Source organism: Aquarana catesbeiana, linkage group LG03, assembly GCF_042186555.1.
Source record: "Aquarana catesbeiana isolate 2022-GZ linkage group LG03, ASM4218655v1, whole genome shotgun sequence".
NCBI classification, from domain to species: Eukaryota; Metazoa; Chordata; class Amphibia; order Anura; family Ranidae; genus Aquarana; species Aquarana catesbeiana.
In genome coordinates, this window is record NC_133326.1 from 322,819,881 (window position 1) to 322,836,206 (window position 16,326).

General features: G+C 44.6%; 1 protein-coding gene across 1 annotated transcript in view; it reads left to right on the plus strand.

Moving 5' to 3' along the window:
- CDHR2 (cadherin related family member 2) overlaps positions 1-16,326 on the plus strand; it is a 245,259-nt gene that overhangs the window by 37,776 nt on the left and 191,157 nt on the right. The gene's annotated exons all lie outside the window — the stretch shown is intronic.

Consider the following 16,326-nt stretch of genomic DNA (forward strand, 5'->3'; position numbering starts at 1 on the left):
ATCTGCGTATGCTTCATTCATTCTGTGGACAGGGCTGGTGCAAGGATTTTTGACACCCTAGGTGAAATCTCATTTTGCCCCCCCCATTGGCTCCACCCCTGACTCCACCCCCTTTGCCCTGCCCATGTGACAGGAGGTGGTGCTATACAGGAAGCATTGGCTCTGCTTCCTCTAGCGCTGGCTCCAGTGCTGCACTGCTCCTCTAAGTGCCCTACCTGTCGGACGGAGCAGCTGCCTGAGACGGATTTAGTTACATGCTGCAGCCTGCATAGCATGCAGACGTGGAGAGAAACCAGTGGCCAGGTGCCCCTAGGCAGCAGTGCACCCTAGGCAGTTGCCTAGTTTGCCTAGTGGTAGCACCGGCCCTGTCTGTGGATCTTTAACTTCTCCTGGTACTTGATCAATATCCCACCAGTCATCAAGGGGGTCGTTTTGACATGAGGAAATGAAGCTCTACTCCTCTACCAAGAAGGGAACATCTACAAAGAGATGCAATATAAAACAAAGTATTGCAATTGCAACAGTGAAAAGATTAGCTTCCGGGAGCCATGAGGCCATACTGGTAACTAGTCTTTTTGCCTCTGCGTAGACAGCTTCCACATTATAGATCTTCTTTAAAGTATATGTCCAGCCATACAGTGGAAAACAATTAGAATTCCTTTCAGATTTTTACTGCTATCTGGGGCTCCCTTAGAAAGATTTACTCTCACTGTCCAATAGCAACACAGACAAAAATAAAAATGCTTCTCTTTAGTAGAGTAAGGGAATTTTTAATTCTTTTTGTGTCCCTGTTGACGATACCTTGTATGGTAATCTGTATGTATGGTAATCTGTGCAGAATTACCCTTGTGTGAAAATGACATTTTTTCATTATGCAAGGCAACACCAAAGTAAAAGCCTCACAAGTCATGTAAAACAGGAGGGCAAGCTGCTTCAGCAGCAACAGTCCATTCACTCTGGCTCCATTAATCCCTTCGTGCCTAAGGGTAAAACAAATGTTAATGCTGAAGCACAATTTTGCAACTTTGACATGTGTTAGTAAAACTGTACATATCGTCACAATTACTTAGTGCATCCAGGTGGATTATACTGCGTTTTTTTCAGGACACATTGGGCTTTCATTTGGTGGTAAATAGTAGGGATGGGCTGAACGACCCCCTGTTCGGTTCGCACCAGAACTTTCGAACATTGCAAAAGTTCGGAAACAAATAACGAACCCCATTGAAGTCTTTGGGACCCGAACTAGAAAAAATCAAAAGTGCCAGTTTTGAAGGCTTATATGCAAGTAATTGGGCATACAATGGTTATAGGGGTCTGGGTAATGCCCTGGGGGACATGTATCAATGAAAAAAAAGTTTGTAAAAAACTTTTTAAATGAGCAGTGATAAATTGATGCTTAAAGTGAAAGCATAAAAATGAAAAATTCCTTTCAATATAGTGCCTGGGGGGTCCCCTTAGTCTACCTGTAAAGTGTACTGTGTATAGAAGCTGCATATATAAAACCAAAAAATATATATTTTCCTTGCAAGCTTTCTTTATTTTGTAAGCAACGGCTTGGGGAACCTGTCTATATGATGAGGCCACAATCTAGTGCACTGGGAATAAGATTAGAGATTTTTTGGATACATTCTGGTGTCTCTTCCACAGACTTTGGATAGAAGTTTAGGTGTAGGTGGCACCTTCACACCGTAACCCTATAGGAGGTATTCTTGATGAAAGCAAGAATTGGCCTTGCTGTCAAAAAATGCAATGATATGCACCTGTCAAACAGGTGCAGAAAAATTGGGATTTAGGTGTCGGTGGTGCCTTCAGACCATAACCCTTTAAGAGGTACTCTTGATGAAAGCAAGAATTGGCCTTGCTGTCCAAAATTGCAATGATTTGCACCTGTCAAACATGTGCGGAAAAATTGGTCTTTGGATGTTAATTGTGTCCATGAAACCTACACCAAAAAACATTATTCCAGATGAAATCAACACCCAGATTGCTAGGCAGCCTAAAAGTCCTGCTGTTAGGACCTGGGACCTCTGCTGTGTCTGGCGGTGACTCTGCTTGCTGAGCAACCTTGGAAAGTTCCTTGGACAGTTCCTTAGACAGTTCCTTGAATGATCTTGTCTTGAATCTTGTTTGGCTTGAACTCTTTGCTCCTCCTATGAACTTCCTGATTTAAGCCATGTCTCTGCACTTCCTGGTCGCCAGAATGTTGTGCCTTCACCAGCCAATATCTTGCTCCTGTCTCTCCTGCTGCTGACCGTATCTTCGCTACCATTCATTACCAACATTTGGCTTGTTCCTCGACTACGCTTCTGCTGAATCCAAATCTGCAACTATTTGTTACCGACTTTTGACTTGTTTCTCGACTATGCTTCTGCTTGATCCCACCTGCTATTTCTGCTACTGGACCCCGGATTGCTCACCTCCTGGTGGACCGTGACCTGGTACGAACAGACAGCAAAGCCCATCTCCACCATCAGGAGCTCTGGTGAATATCGGTTAGTGCTTAGACCCCTCACCTGTCCGCTGCTATAGCTACTGGCCTCTGAGCCTGACTCCAGATCATGACACCTGCAGAGATTCCACATCCCAAAAACACTTAATCAGCGACATCGGCATCAGGGGCTTCATAGCTGCTGTTAATCCATGACTGGTTCATTTTGATAAATGCTAGATGGTCCATGGAGTTTGTGGTCAGACGTCAGGGTGAGTTCTGAGACTTTCACCTTGTAACGATGGTCAAGGAGGGTTGCGAACCAATAGTGATCCTTCACCTTTACGCCACAAATTCTTGAGTCCTTTCGCAGGTTTTGAAGCATGAGGGAGCCGATGCACCGCAAATTTGCGGGGGCACGAGAAGCAGACTCCTCGGGGTCACTGAAGATTACAGTATCTGGAACTGCCTCCTCCCAGCCACGTACTACTCCCAAGGGTTCTGGGGATGGAAAACCATCTCTTACTGTTTGACATATGTCTTCCTCTGCTTCAATGCCTCCAAAACTTCTAGAATCCTCCTCCTCCTCCCTCATCTCTTGTGTGTTCTGTGGTGTGGAAACAATGGTGTCTGCATGAAGTGGGCCTTGAGAGGAAAGGAAGTCCTCCTCTTCCTCCTGCTGCTTAACCTCGAGTGCCCTGTCCATAATGCCACACAGGGTCTGCTCCAACAGGAATACCACAGGGATTGTGTCACTGATGCATGCATTGTCACAGCTCACCATCCTTGTGGCCTCCTCAAATGGTGACAGTACAGTGCATGCATCCTTTATGAGCAGCTATTGGCGTGGGGAGAAAATGCTGAGCCAGCCTGAGCCTGTCGTTGTGCCATACTCACACAGGTACTCATTGACGGCCCTCTGCTGCATGTGCAGCTGCTGCAGCACTGCCAAAGTCGAGTTCCACCTGGTGGGCACGTCACAAATCAGGCAGTTTACGGGCAGGTGTAATTCCCGCTGAAATGGCTACAGACTCTTCTGGTCTGCTTTAGCAGATCTTCTAACCCTGGGGACCTAATTAGGAAATGCTGCACCACCAAATTAAGGACATGTGCCAGGCATAGCATATGTGTCAACTTTCCCTGTCCAAGGGTGGACAGGAGGTTTGTGCCATTATCGCATACCACCATTCCTGGCTCCAGCTGGCATGGTGTGCACCACCTCTGGGCCTGTCCCTGCAGAGCTTTTTTGCCACACTTGATGTGCTTGAGACAAAGTTTGCAAATTGCAACAGTGCGATCAGCTGCACATGTGCTTAAAAAAGGCCCAGACAGCTGAGCTGTGGGAAGTGGGCCAGGAGATAACAGCTCCACAATGTGGTGCCTCACCCTCACTTTCCTCCTCTGCTCTATCTGGCACCCAAGTTGCATCAGTGACCTCATCATCATCATCTCCTCCATCCTCATTACCACCGGAGACAACTTGGCAATACGCTGTGACTGGGGGAGCATGACTGCCAATTTGTGTACCAGTGTTCTCCCCTCTCTGTAGGCTCATGTTCCTGCCTTCCTCAACCTCAGAACCAACATCTGAATCAAGTAATGGCTGTGCATTGTCAAGGAGCAAGTGGCTGACGCTGTGTTCCAATAACTCAGCTGACTCCTCTGTGCTTGATGCTGGGGCTATGGCAGGAACTGCTGTGGACAAGGAGGCAGGTTTAGCCACTATGGCAGCTGCATTGGACTGCACACTAGTCTCTGCTTGGGTGACGGAGGATGAGGATGGTTTAGTAAGCCAGTCGACCACCTCCTCTGCATGCTGTGGCTGGATAGCACAGGCAACATCACTAAACAGAGGAAATGATGTCCTGCCTGAGGACTGACCACTTCCACCTTTGTCTGTGGACACATATGCTGCTGGCTCCCTCACAGTGCCATGGGAATGTCTGCCTCGCCTTGTTTTCCTCCCAGACATGAAGAGGGGTTGCTTATTAACAAAATGTAATAAAGATGTGGAAATGTGTACGTGGATGCATATTAAGTAGTGTTTAGCGTACTTTAACTTGCGTACTCACTACAAAGACACACTCCACTGATACACTATAATATACTGAGGTAAAATTGCACTGACGCACAGCACTATACTATGTCAAATGTGCAGTAACGCACTAAACTACACTGCGTTAAATAGATGGTAAGGCACTGAAATATATGGCATTAATCTTGCAGTAACGCAATGAAATATACTGCGTTAAATGTGCACTAACGCACAGAAATATACTGCGTAAAACTTGCAGTAATGCACTGAACTATACTGCGTTAAACGGAAGGTAACACACTGAAATATACGGCATTAAACTTGCAGTAACGCACTGAAATATACGGCGTTAAACTTGCAGTAAGGCACTGAAATATACTGAGTTAAGCTCGCACTAATGCACAGAAATGTACTACGTTAAATGTTATATGTTTAGACTAATGAGAAAAGAATGGCGGTAAAAAGCTATTGTTTAGGAACACTCTGACATGACATGGACATATGCCTGTCTCACGGAAAATATGATGAAGTTGCATATTGTGTGGCAAAACCCATGTATTAGAGGCTGTCATTTTTGCTGTTCTGTAATCAAGCTTTGGAATATGTAACTCTTCCTACTTTTATTTCTTATAAAACCACGGTCAGTAGACCATATTAAAAGGTAGTATAGTTTGATCTCATCTTGTGTGCGAGTCACTCTGTACTACCGGAATATTCCTGTGGGAGCCATCGAATGGTCTTCACGGTCCCTCTCACCTTCCACCAAAGAACAACCCAAATTAAATTCTCCTGCTCCTGACGATTGCGATACCACATGGGTTTTTTTATCCTACCTAAAACACACTGGCACTAAGGCTCGGTTCACAATTATGCAAATTGGATGCGTTTTAAACCACATCTGATTCGCATGACATGCAAAACAGCATAGTTTTCTATTGACACTGTTCACATATCTGTGGTGCATCCGCAGTGTGAATTTAAAAGAGTCCTGTGCCTTTTTTGAGCTCTGTGAATTCCAGGCTCATTGCCTTCTATGTGAACACTTTTGAATGGCAACATTGTTGTTTTGAAAACAAATTGAGAAAAGCAAAAACAGCGTGGGGGTCCCCCCCAATCAATACCAGACCCTTTGGGTCTGTTATGGATTTTAAGGGCAACCCCAAGCCAAAATAATAAAAAACAAAACAAAAAACAGACCCTTATCCAAGCATGCAGCCTAGCAGGCCAGGGGCCGGCAACGGCGGCATTCATCGTGATTGACGCTACATTTACTTCATCGTTTTTGTTTTTGTTTGTTTTTAATGAAGGACTTGTCTCTGTCTTTTTATTTGTTTTTGACACTTTTTTGCTAAATGAGTAGGGGTTAAATGTACCCCATACTCATTTACATAGGGGGGCTGGGATTTGGGGATCCTTTTGGTAAAGGGGGCTTCCAGATTCTGATAAGCCCCCATCTGCAAACTCCCACAGCCAGGTTGTGGGAAAGAGGCCTGTGTCCTCATCAACATGATGACAAGGTGCCCCCCCACCCCAAAAGCACCCCCCCCCCATGTTAAGGGCATGTGGCCTGGTATAGTTCTGGAGAGGGGGGGTAGTTCGGGAGGGGTTCGCTCATTCCTTTCCTTTCCTGCATGCTTGGATAAGGGTCTTTTTATTTTTTCTCAATTCGTGTTCAACGCTGGTGACATGTGTGATTCAGAAGCATTCCCATAGAAGGCAAGGAGCCTGGAATTCGCATCTAAAAAACACCTCAGTGCTCAGAAACCACACAGGACTTTTTTGAAAAATTTGCACTGTGGATGCACCACAGATATATGAACAGCTTTAGTGGAAAACTATGTTGTTTCACATGTCATGCGAATTGGAATGCGGTTTAAAACACATTCAATTCGCATATATGTGAACCGAGCCTTATGCCGCGTACACAAGGTCGGAATTTCCGACAACAAATGTTCGATGTGAGCTTGTTGTCGGAAATTCCGACTATGTGTAAGCTCCATCGGACATTTGTTGTCGGAATTTCCGACAACAAAAATTTGAGAGCTGGATCTCATATTTTCCGACAACAAAATCCGTTGTAGTAAATTCCGATCGTGTGTACACAATTCCGACGCACAAAATTCCACGCTTGCTCAGAATGAAGCAGAAGAGCCGCACTGGCTATTGAACTTAATTTTTCTCGGCTCATTGTATGTGTTACCGCGTTCTGGGCGATTGGAATTTCCGACAACATTTGTGCGACCGTGTGTATGCAAGACAAGTTTGAGCCAACATCTGTTGGAAATAAATCCAGGATTTTGTTGTCGGAATATCTGATCGTCTGTACGTGGCATTAGTGCGTTTTAGGTGGGATGAAAAAAGCAAAATGCGCACTATTGTTTCTGGGTTGTACTACTGGTAGAAACAACAACTAACATACACATATATGGTATTGCTGTGATCGTCGGGAGCAGGAGAATTTAACAAGAAATATACAGCTACATTAAAAATTTTTTTTTTTTTTTTTTTACTATTTTGGGCCAGTTTGCCTTTGATAATAAAAAATAAACCAGGAGATATCCATTGCCATTTACCACCAAATGAAAGCCCAAATTGTCCTGACAAGAATGCAGTATAATCCACCTGGATACACAAAGTAGTTGTGGTGATATTTACGGTTTTACTAACACATTTCAAAGTTGCAAAACTGTGCTTAGGCGTTAACATTTGTTTTACCTTTAGGCGCGGAGGGTTAATGGAGCCAGAGTGAATGGACTGTTACTGTTTGCCTGGCTGCCTCTGCACCATTTTGGGAAAGACCTGGTAAAAATTACAGCGGCTCCTTCAGGGGTAGCGCTACACACATATACTGTATGCTTTTCCTGGTGGGATCTGTAGACTCCTCAAACAACTTTAGTACCAAATGGGTGCTTTCCTTACACAAGAGTTGCAGATCATTTTCCAAAAAAATATTTATGCCAGCACCATTCATTCCTCAATGGCCTTAATTCAGTCAGCAAAATACTGCATTTGTTTAATTTGTTTGCATTTATTGAAGCATTTTGCTTTTATTTCATTTTATTTTTACACACGTTTTTTTTTATATTTTTCCATGCAAGCAGAGAGGGAGATACAATGTATCTTTCCTCTCTTTTCACAGAGAGAAAAACACAGCAGCGGGTTTCACAGTGATTGATCACCGTGATAGAGGCTATCACAGCGATGACCTGGTGACCTGATCATTAGTATGGGACCTGGGGCTCCCAGTGAGACCCTGGATTCTGTTCTGGGAGCATATATATGGCCCCAAGGAGAAAAACCCAGTAAAGTGAGGGTGCATATATGCGTACTGTTGGCGGGAAGAGGTTATAAACAGTCTAGGAGATGTCTTTTTAATATTTATTGCTTGTAGAACTTGTAACAAGGAGGGGTTGGGAGAGTATGGGATACACCAAAAATGCTAACTTTTAACAGGAGGACACACTTGATTAGGCTAGGCTTCTCTGAACCGTCTTTATGCTAAGGGTTAAAAGGAATGGCGAGAACTGAGACCCTGTAAGAACACTGTCAGAAACAGCTACTGCTGTACTTATCCATAAAAGGAACACCTGGATCATGAGCTCAGGTCTATTCTTACAATGTCACTCCACGACAGCTGAACTCCCCCGTTTTCTTCCAGACATCCCTATGCCTCAGAACAATTATTCAATTCCTGGCTTCCACCAGACACTCTTCAGTGGTGGAGGGGTTAATAATCAAGAAAATGTATTCTGTGGGGGTGCCTTAGTACACTGGGAGTCATTAAGATAATATACCAGGAGGTCTTTAACCCAAGTAAATGGAAAAAAGTAATATGAAGAGGAACAAAGCAGGTGTTCTAATGCCGCGTACACACGGTCGGACTTTTCGTCTACAAAAGTCCGACGGACGCCGACGGACTAAAGCTGGCTGACAATCCGATCGTATGTGGGCTTCCCCGGACTTTCAACAGACTTTCAGCGGACTTTCAGCAGACTTTTCCAGCCTCAAATCTGACGGACTTTAGAGTTGAAACATGCTTCAAATCTTTATGTCGTAACTACGCCGGACCCAGAAATCCGCTCGTCTGTGTGCTAGTCCGACGGGCAAAAACCCATGCTAGGGCAGCTATTGGCTACTGGCTATCAACTTCCTTATTTTAGTCCGGTGTACGTCATCACGTACGAATCCGTCGGACTTTTGTGTGATCGTATGTAGGCAAGTCCGCTCGTAAGAAAGTCTGCCGCAAGTCCGCCAAAAGTCTGTCGAATGTCTGTCGGACAGGCTGTCGGACTTTTGTAGACGAAAAGTCCGACCGTGTGTACGCGGCATAAGGCCTGCTGGTATTTACATGATTGTCCAATTACACACACACAAAAATCCTATATATAAAGATACATAACTTTTATTGTACAGCAATTAAAAAATATTAAAAACATATAACTGGATCCACATATGAAACTATACAGAAAAAAAGGAAGAATTGTCTAGTGCAATGGTTCAATTACAGGTTTCACTCTAACATGCCGCATCTTCAAATTGCCAAATATGCTTGTGACAGTTAATTCAATGCAAAATTCATATATCTAAAAAATAGAACATACATTATCTCTCAAAAGTGAGTACACCCCTCACTTTTTTGTAAATATTTTATTATATATTTTCATGTGACAACACTGAAGAAATTACACTTTGCTACAATGTAAAGTAGTGAGTGTACAGCTTGTATAATAATGTAAATTACATTTTCTGTCCCCTCAAAATAACTCAACACAGCCATTAATGTCTAAACCGCTGGCAACAAAAGTGAGTATACCCCTAAGTGAAAATGTGTGTCCAAATTGGGCCCAAAGTGTCAATAATTTGTGTGGCCACCATTATTTTCCAGCACTGCCTTAACCCTCTTGGGCAAGGAGTTCACCAGAGCTTCACAGGTTGCCACTGGAGTCCTCTTCCACTTCTCCATGACGACATTACGGAGCTGGTGGATGTTAAAGACCTTGCACTCCTCCCACCTTCCATTTGAGGATGCCCCACAGATGCTCAATAGGGTTTAGGTCTGGAGACATGCTTGGCCAGTCTATCACCTTTACCCTCAGCTTCTTTAGCAATGCAGTGGTCGTCTTGGAGGAGTGTTTGGGTTCGTTATCATGTTGGCATACTGCCCTGCGGCCCAGTCTCTGAAGGGAGGGGATCATGCTCTGCTTCAGTATGTCACTGTACATGTTGGCATTCATGGTTCCCTGAATGAACTGTAGCTCCCCAGTGTCGGCACCACTCATGCAGCCCCAGACCATGACACTCCCACCACCATGTTTGACTGTAGGCAAGACACACTTGTCTTTGTACTCCTCACCTGGTTGCCGCCACACACGGTTGACACCATCTGAACCAAATAAGTTTATGTCGCTCTCATCAGACCACAGGACATTGTTCCAGTAATCTGTGTCCTTAGTCTGCTTGTCTTCAGCAAACTGTGGGGTTTTTTGTGCATCATCTTTAGAAGAAGCTTCCTTCTGGGACGACAGCCATGCATACCAATTTGATGCAGTGTGCAGCGTATAGTCTGAGCACTGATAGGCTGACCTCCCACCCCTTCAACCTCTGCAGCAATGCTGGCAGCACTCATACGTCTATTTCCCAAAGACAACCTCTGGATATGACGCTGAGTAAGTGCACTCAACTTCTTTGGTTGACCATGGCGAGACCTGTTCTGAGTGGAACCTGTCCTGTTAAACCACTGTATGGTCTTGGCCACCGTGCTGCAGCTCACTTTCAGGGTCTTGGTAATCTTCTTATAGCCTAGGCCATCTTTATGTAGAGAAACAATTCTCTTTTTCAGATCCTCAGAGAGTTCTTTGCCATGAGGTGCCATGTTAAACTTCCAGTGACCAGTAGGAGAGAGTGAGAGCAATAACACCAAATTTAACACCCCTGCTCTCCATTCACACCCGAGACCTTGTAACACTAACGAGTCACATTACACTGGGGAGGGAAAATTGCAAATTGGGCCCAATTTGGACATTTTCACTTAGAGGTGTACTCACTTTTGCCAGTGGTTTAGACGTTAATGGCTGTGTGTTGAGTTATTTTGAGGGGACAGCAAATAGGGATGGGCTCAATGTTTGGGTCGAACATCGGATGTTCCCCCATTCGCAGAACAGCGAACATTATGAGGCGTTCGCGGGAAATTCCGGCACCGCGGAACGCCCCATAATGCACTGTGAGATCGCAGTGCATTGCTGTATGATGATTGGCCAAAGCATGCACCTGACCTGCGCTCAGGTCAGGTGCAAAGGCAGGGTGCCTTTGGCCAATCATGGCTCGGGGGACTAAGTCCACGCCCCACACTATATAAGGCTGCTTACACGACGGCCGTGTGTAGTGTTGTTGGGGTGGACAGAGAGATAGCTTGAGTTGGATTAAGCAGTCAGTCTAGTGTATATATATATATATATATATATATATATATATATACTCTGCATTCTTTGTAGCCTATATCTACAGTGCATTCGGTGGTGTACTGTTTCTAATACACTTCAGACGATGTATTAATATATATATATATATATATATATATATATATATATATATATATATATATATACACACAGTGGGGACAGAAAGTATTCGGTGGTGTACTGTTTCTAATACACTTCAGACGATGTATTAATATATATATATATATATATATATATATATATATATATATATATATATATATATATATACACACAGTGGGGACAGAAAGTATTCAGACCCCCTTACATTTTTCACTCTTTGTTATATTGCAGCCATTTGCTAAAATCATTTAAGTTCATTTTTTTCCTCATTAATGTACACACAGCACCCCATATTGACAGAAAAACACAGAATTGTTGACATTTTTGCAGATTTATTAAAATAGAAAAACTGAAAAAACACCTGGTCCTAAGTATTCAGACCCTTTGCTCAGTATTTAGTAGAAGCACCCTTTTGATCTAATACAGCCATGAGTCTTTTTGGGAAAGATGCAACAAGTTTTTCACACCTGGATTTGGGGATCCTCTGCCATTCCTCCTTGCAGATCCCCTCCAGTTCTGTCAGGTTGGATGGTAAACGTTGGTGGACAGGCATTTTTAGGTCTCTCCAGAGATGCTCAATTGGGTTTAAGTCAGGTCTCTGGCTGGGCCATTCAAGAGTTGTTGTGAAGCCACACCTTCATTATTTTAGCTGTGTGTTTAGGGTCATTGTCTTGTTGGAATTTAAACCTTCGACCCAGTCTCTGTCCCTGCAGCTGAAAAACACCCCCGCAGCATGATGCTGCCACCACCATGCTTCACTGTTGGGACTGTATTGGACAGGTAATGAGCAGTGCCTGGTTTTCTTCACACATACCGGTTAGAATTAAGACCAAAAAGTTCTTTCTTGGTCTCATCCGACCAGAGAATCTTATTTCTCACCATCTTGGAGTCCTTCAGGTGTTTTTTTAGCAAACTCCATGCGGGCTTTCATGTGTCTTGCACTAAGGAGAGGCTTCTGTCGGGCCACTCTGCCATAAAGCCCCGACTGGTGGAGGGCAGCAGTGATGACTTTCTACAACTTTCTCCCATCTCCCGACTGCATCGCTGGAGCTCAGCCACAGTGATCTTTGGGTTTTTCTTTACCTCTCTCACCAACCCTCTCCTTCCCCGATAGCTCAGTTTGGCCGGAAGGCCAGCTCTAGGGAGGGTTCTGGTCATCCCAAACGTCTTCCATTTAAGGATTATGGAGGCCACTCTGCTCTTAGGAACCTTAAGTGCAGCAGAAATTATTTTGCAACCTTGGACAGACCTGTGCCTTGCCACAATTCTGTCTCTGAGCTCTTCAGGTAGTTCCTTTGACCTCATGATTCTCATTTGCTCTGACATGCACTGTGAGCTGTAAGGTCTTTTATAGACAGGTGTGTGGCTTTCCTAATCAAGTCCAATCAGTATAATCAAACACATCTGGACTCAAATGAAGGTGTAGAACCATCTCAAGGATTATCAGAAGAAATGAACAGCACCTGAGTTAAATATATGAGTGTCACAGCAAAGGGTCTGAATACTTAGGACCATGTGATATTTCAGTTTTTCTTTTTTAATAAATCTGCAAAAATATCAACAATTCTTTTTTTTCTGTCAATATGGGGTACTGTGTGTACATTAATGAGGGAAAAAAAATAACTTAAATGATTTTAGCAAATGGCTGCAATATAGCAAAGAGTGAAAAATTTAAGGGGGTCTGAATACTTTCCGTCCCCACTGTGTATGTATATATATATATATATATATATATATATATACACATATATACAGTTTCGTATATATATATATATATATATATATATATATATATATATATATATATATATATATATATATATATATAAATTTATACTCTGCATCCAGTGTAGCCTATATCTACAGTGCATTCCATGGTGTACTGTTTTTAATACACTTCAGGTGGTGTACACAGTATCTAATACACTGTGTACAGTTTCTACTACACTTCTGGTGGTGTACACCATATACAATACAGTGCAGCCACAGTTCATTTTCTAATACAGTGCAGGCGGTGTACACAGTATATAATACAGTGTGTACAGTTTCTGCTACACTTCTGGTGGTGTACACAGTATACAATACAGTGCAGCCGTTGTACAGTTTCTAATACAGTGCAGGCGGTGTACACAGTATCTAATACAGTGTGTACAGTTTCTAATACACTTCAGGTGGTGTACACAGTGTCTAATACTGTGTGTACAGTTTGTACTACACTTTTGGTGGTGTACACAATATATAATACAGTGTAGCAGTTTCTAATACAGTGCAGGCCGTGTACACAGTATCTAATACAGTGTGTACAGTTTCTAATACACTTCAGGTGGTGTACACAGTATCTAATACAGTGTGTAGTCTTTACTACTTTTCTGGTGGTGTACACAGTATCTAATACATTGTGCACAGTTCCTAATACACTTCAGGCGGTGTACACAGTATCTGATACGGTGTAGTGTGGTGTTGCAAAACAAAAAATACATCATATGGAGTCCCCAGAATTATTAGACCACAATGTTAGGTACATGCTGCTGGAGGATGCGCAGCGATTTGAAGGCTCCGATGTTGATTCATAGCTTGAAGAAGGGAGTAACGTGAGCCTAGAGAGAGGAGGTGCCACAGAAGGACAAGAAACTGGCACTCATGTTCCCCCAGCTGCAGCATACTGCCAAGTTTGCTCCAGTGATGAGGAGGGAGGGGATGATGAGGTCACTGACTGTACTTGTACCTGAGAGAAGAGAGGAGAAGGAGGAGGCACAACTCCAACGAGGCAGGATGTCCTCTAGGGGGCAGCTTAAGGGCAGCCACCCTATTGCATCACACCGCAGAGCTCCGCAGGTGCAGGGTGCTGCTGACTCCTCGCTGACTTTTAAAAGTTCCTTGGTGTGGGCCTTTTTCGACACCTGTGCAGCAGATCGCACCATTTCTGTTTGCAACCTATGTCTGAAGCGGATTAAGCATGGCCAGAACAGCAGCTACTTGGGCACCACATGCTTTACCAGACATATGATGACCTGCTGTTGCCATGCAGTCCGTTGGCAACAGCACTCGAAAGACCCACATCAAAGAAAAAGGCGGACTTCTCCTTGCTCCTCATCTGGGATCTCCAACCCTACTATACCTCCAGTCCTCTCAAAAACCTGCACTGAGGGGAATGAAGGTATAGCAATAGGTGTCCCAAGTACTTGCAGCCAATCTGCTAGCAGTACACCACTAATTGATTTTAGCAGACAAATTTCCCTACCCCAGTTGCTGAACCGTAAAAAGAAATTCGGTCCCAGCCATCCACATGCTCAGTGTCTAAATGCTTGGCCAAATTGCTAGCACTGCAACTGCTGCCTTTTCAGCTGGTAGACTCTGCCCTCTTTCGTGAATTTGTGGAATGTGCTGTACTTCAGTGGCAGGTTCCACGCCATTTCTTTTCACGGAAGGCCATTCTGGCTCACTACCAGCATGTGAAAGGCAATGTTTTGGCCTCGTTGGACAGGGAGGTCAGCAGTAAGGTTCGTATTCCCACTGACTCATGGTCCAGCAGGCATGGGCAGGGATGTTACCTTTCCTTCATGGCGCACTGGGTAACTCTGCTGGCAGCTGGGAAGGATGCAGGACAGGGTTCAGTGTTGATTTGTCCTCTGAACCAGCGGTGCTCCGTAAGCATTCAAGGGGCTACGCAAGCAGTCAGGCTAAAAGATGGGAGCCACACTGGGGCAGAGATTCTGTCAGCTCTGCAGGGGCAGGCTCAGAGGCGGTTGATGCCATGCTAGCTTCAGCCAAGAATGGTTGTATGCAACAATGGCACTAACCTTCTCTCCGCCCTCCAACAGGGACACTTGACCCATGTTCCATGTGTGGCACACATCCTGAATTTGGTGGTGCAGCGGTTCTAGAGCAGGTACCCAGGCTTACAAGATCTCCTGAGGCAGGCCAGAAAAGTCTGTGGTCATTTCCGACGATCATACAATGCCAGTGCTCGGCTGGCTGACATTCAAAGGGAATGCAACCTGCCTACCAACCGCCTCATTTGTGACATCACCAGGTGTAACTCAATGTTGGCAATGCTGCAGTGGCTGCACACATAGCAGAGGGCCATCAGTGAATACCTGTGCAAGTATGACACCAGGACAGGGTCAGGGGAGCTTGGCTTCTTTTCGCCATGCCAGTGGCTACTGATCAAGGATGCATACACTCTCCTGTCACCATTTGAGGAGGCCACAAGGATGTTGAGCAGGGACAATGCATGCATCAGTGACACTGTCCTTCTAGTTTCCTGCTGGAGCACACGCTTCATGGAATCATGGACAGGGCACTTGAGGCAGAGGAGGAGGATTGTGTCAGCATGGATGTAGAGGATAGCACCCAGCAGCTGTCTTCAAGGGATGGTTTTCAGTCCCCAGAAACCCAAGAAGTTGTACGTGGCTGGGAGGAGGTAGTTACAGATAATGTGATCCTTAGTGACCCAGAGGACTCAGAATCGAATGCCTCTGCAAACTTATGCTGCATGGCCTCCCTGATTCTGCAAAGTCTGTGAAAGGACCCTAGAATTCGTGGTATCAAGGAGAGGGATCATTACTGGCTGGCAACCCTTCTTGATTCACGTTACAAGGGTAAAGTTGCAGAACTCATCCTGCCTTTGCAGAGGGAGCAGAGGATGAAACATCTTCAGGAGGCCTTGAAGAAAGGTTTGTGTAACGCATTTCCAGACCCTGGGAGGTTACCATTTCCTGGTGCTGGACAACGTGTTGCTGAGGCTTCATTCAGTCAGAGGAAGAGCGGTGGAGAAGGTGACCGGCTGCCTTTAAACAATTTTTCAGTCCTCGGCGCCAAGGTCTGATCAGTTCAAGCAACCATCATCAGTGTCTGCATTATATGGTGCAGGAATATCTAGGGGCAAGAGCAGACTTGGAGACCTTTCCAACAGAGCATCCACTGGGTTACTGGGTCTTGAGGATGGACCACTGGCCAGAACTTGCTCAATATGCAATTGAGCTACTGGCCTGTCCTGCATCCAGCATGCTTTCTGAATGCACATTCAGTGCTGCTGGAGGGTTTGTAATTGATCAAAGAGTGTGCCTGTCCACAGACTCTGTTGATAGGCTCACATTCATAAAAATGAATCAATCTTGGATCAGCAGCTATCAAGCACCCGATGCTGATGTAACTGATTAAATTTGCTATGGATCTGGGATCCCTTGAAGACTGCCTATGCTGACTATCCTATTCCTCCTCAATATTGATGATGCTAGCTTCCAACAATGTTTTTGGTTTAGGACACCACCACCACCACCCAAGGCCCAATTCTTCTGCCC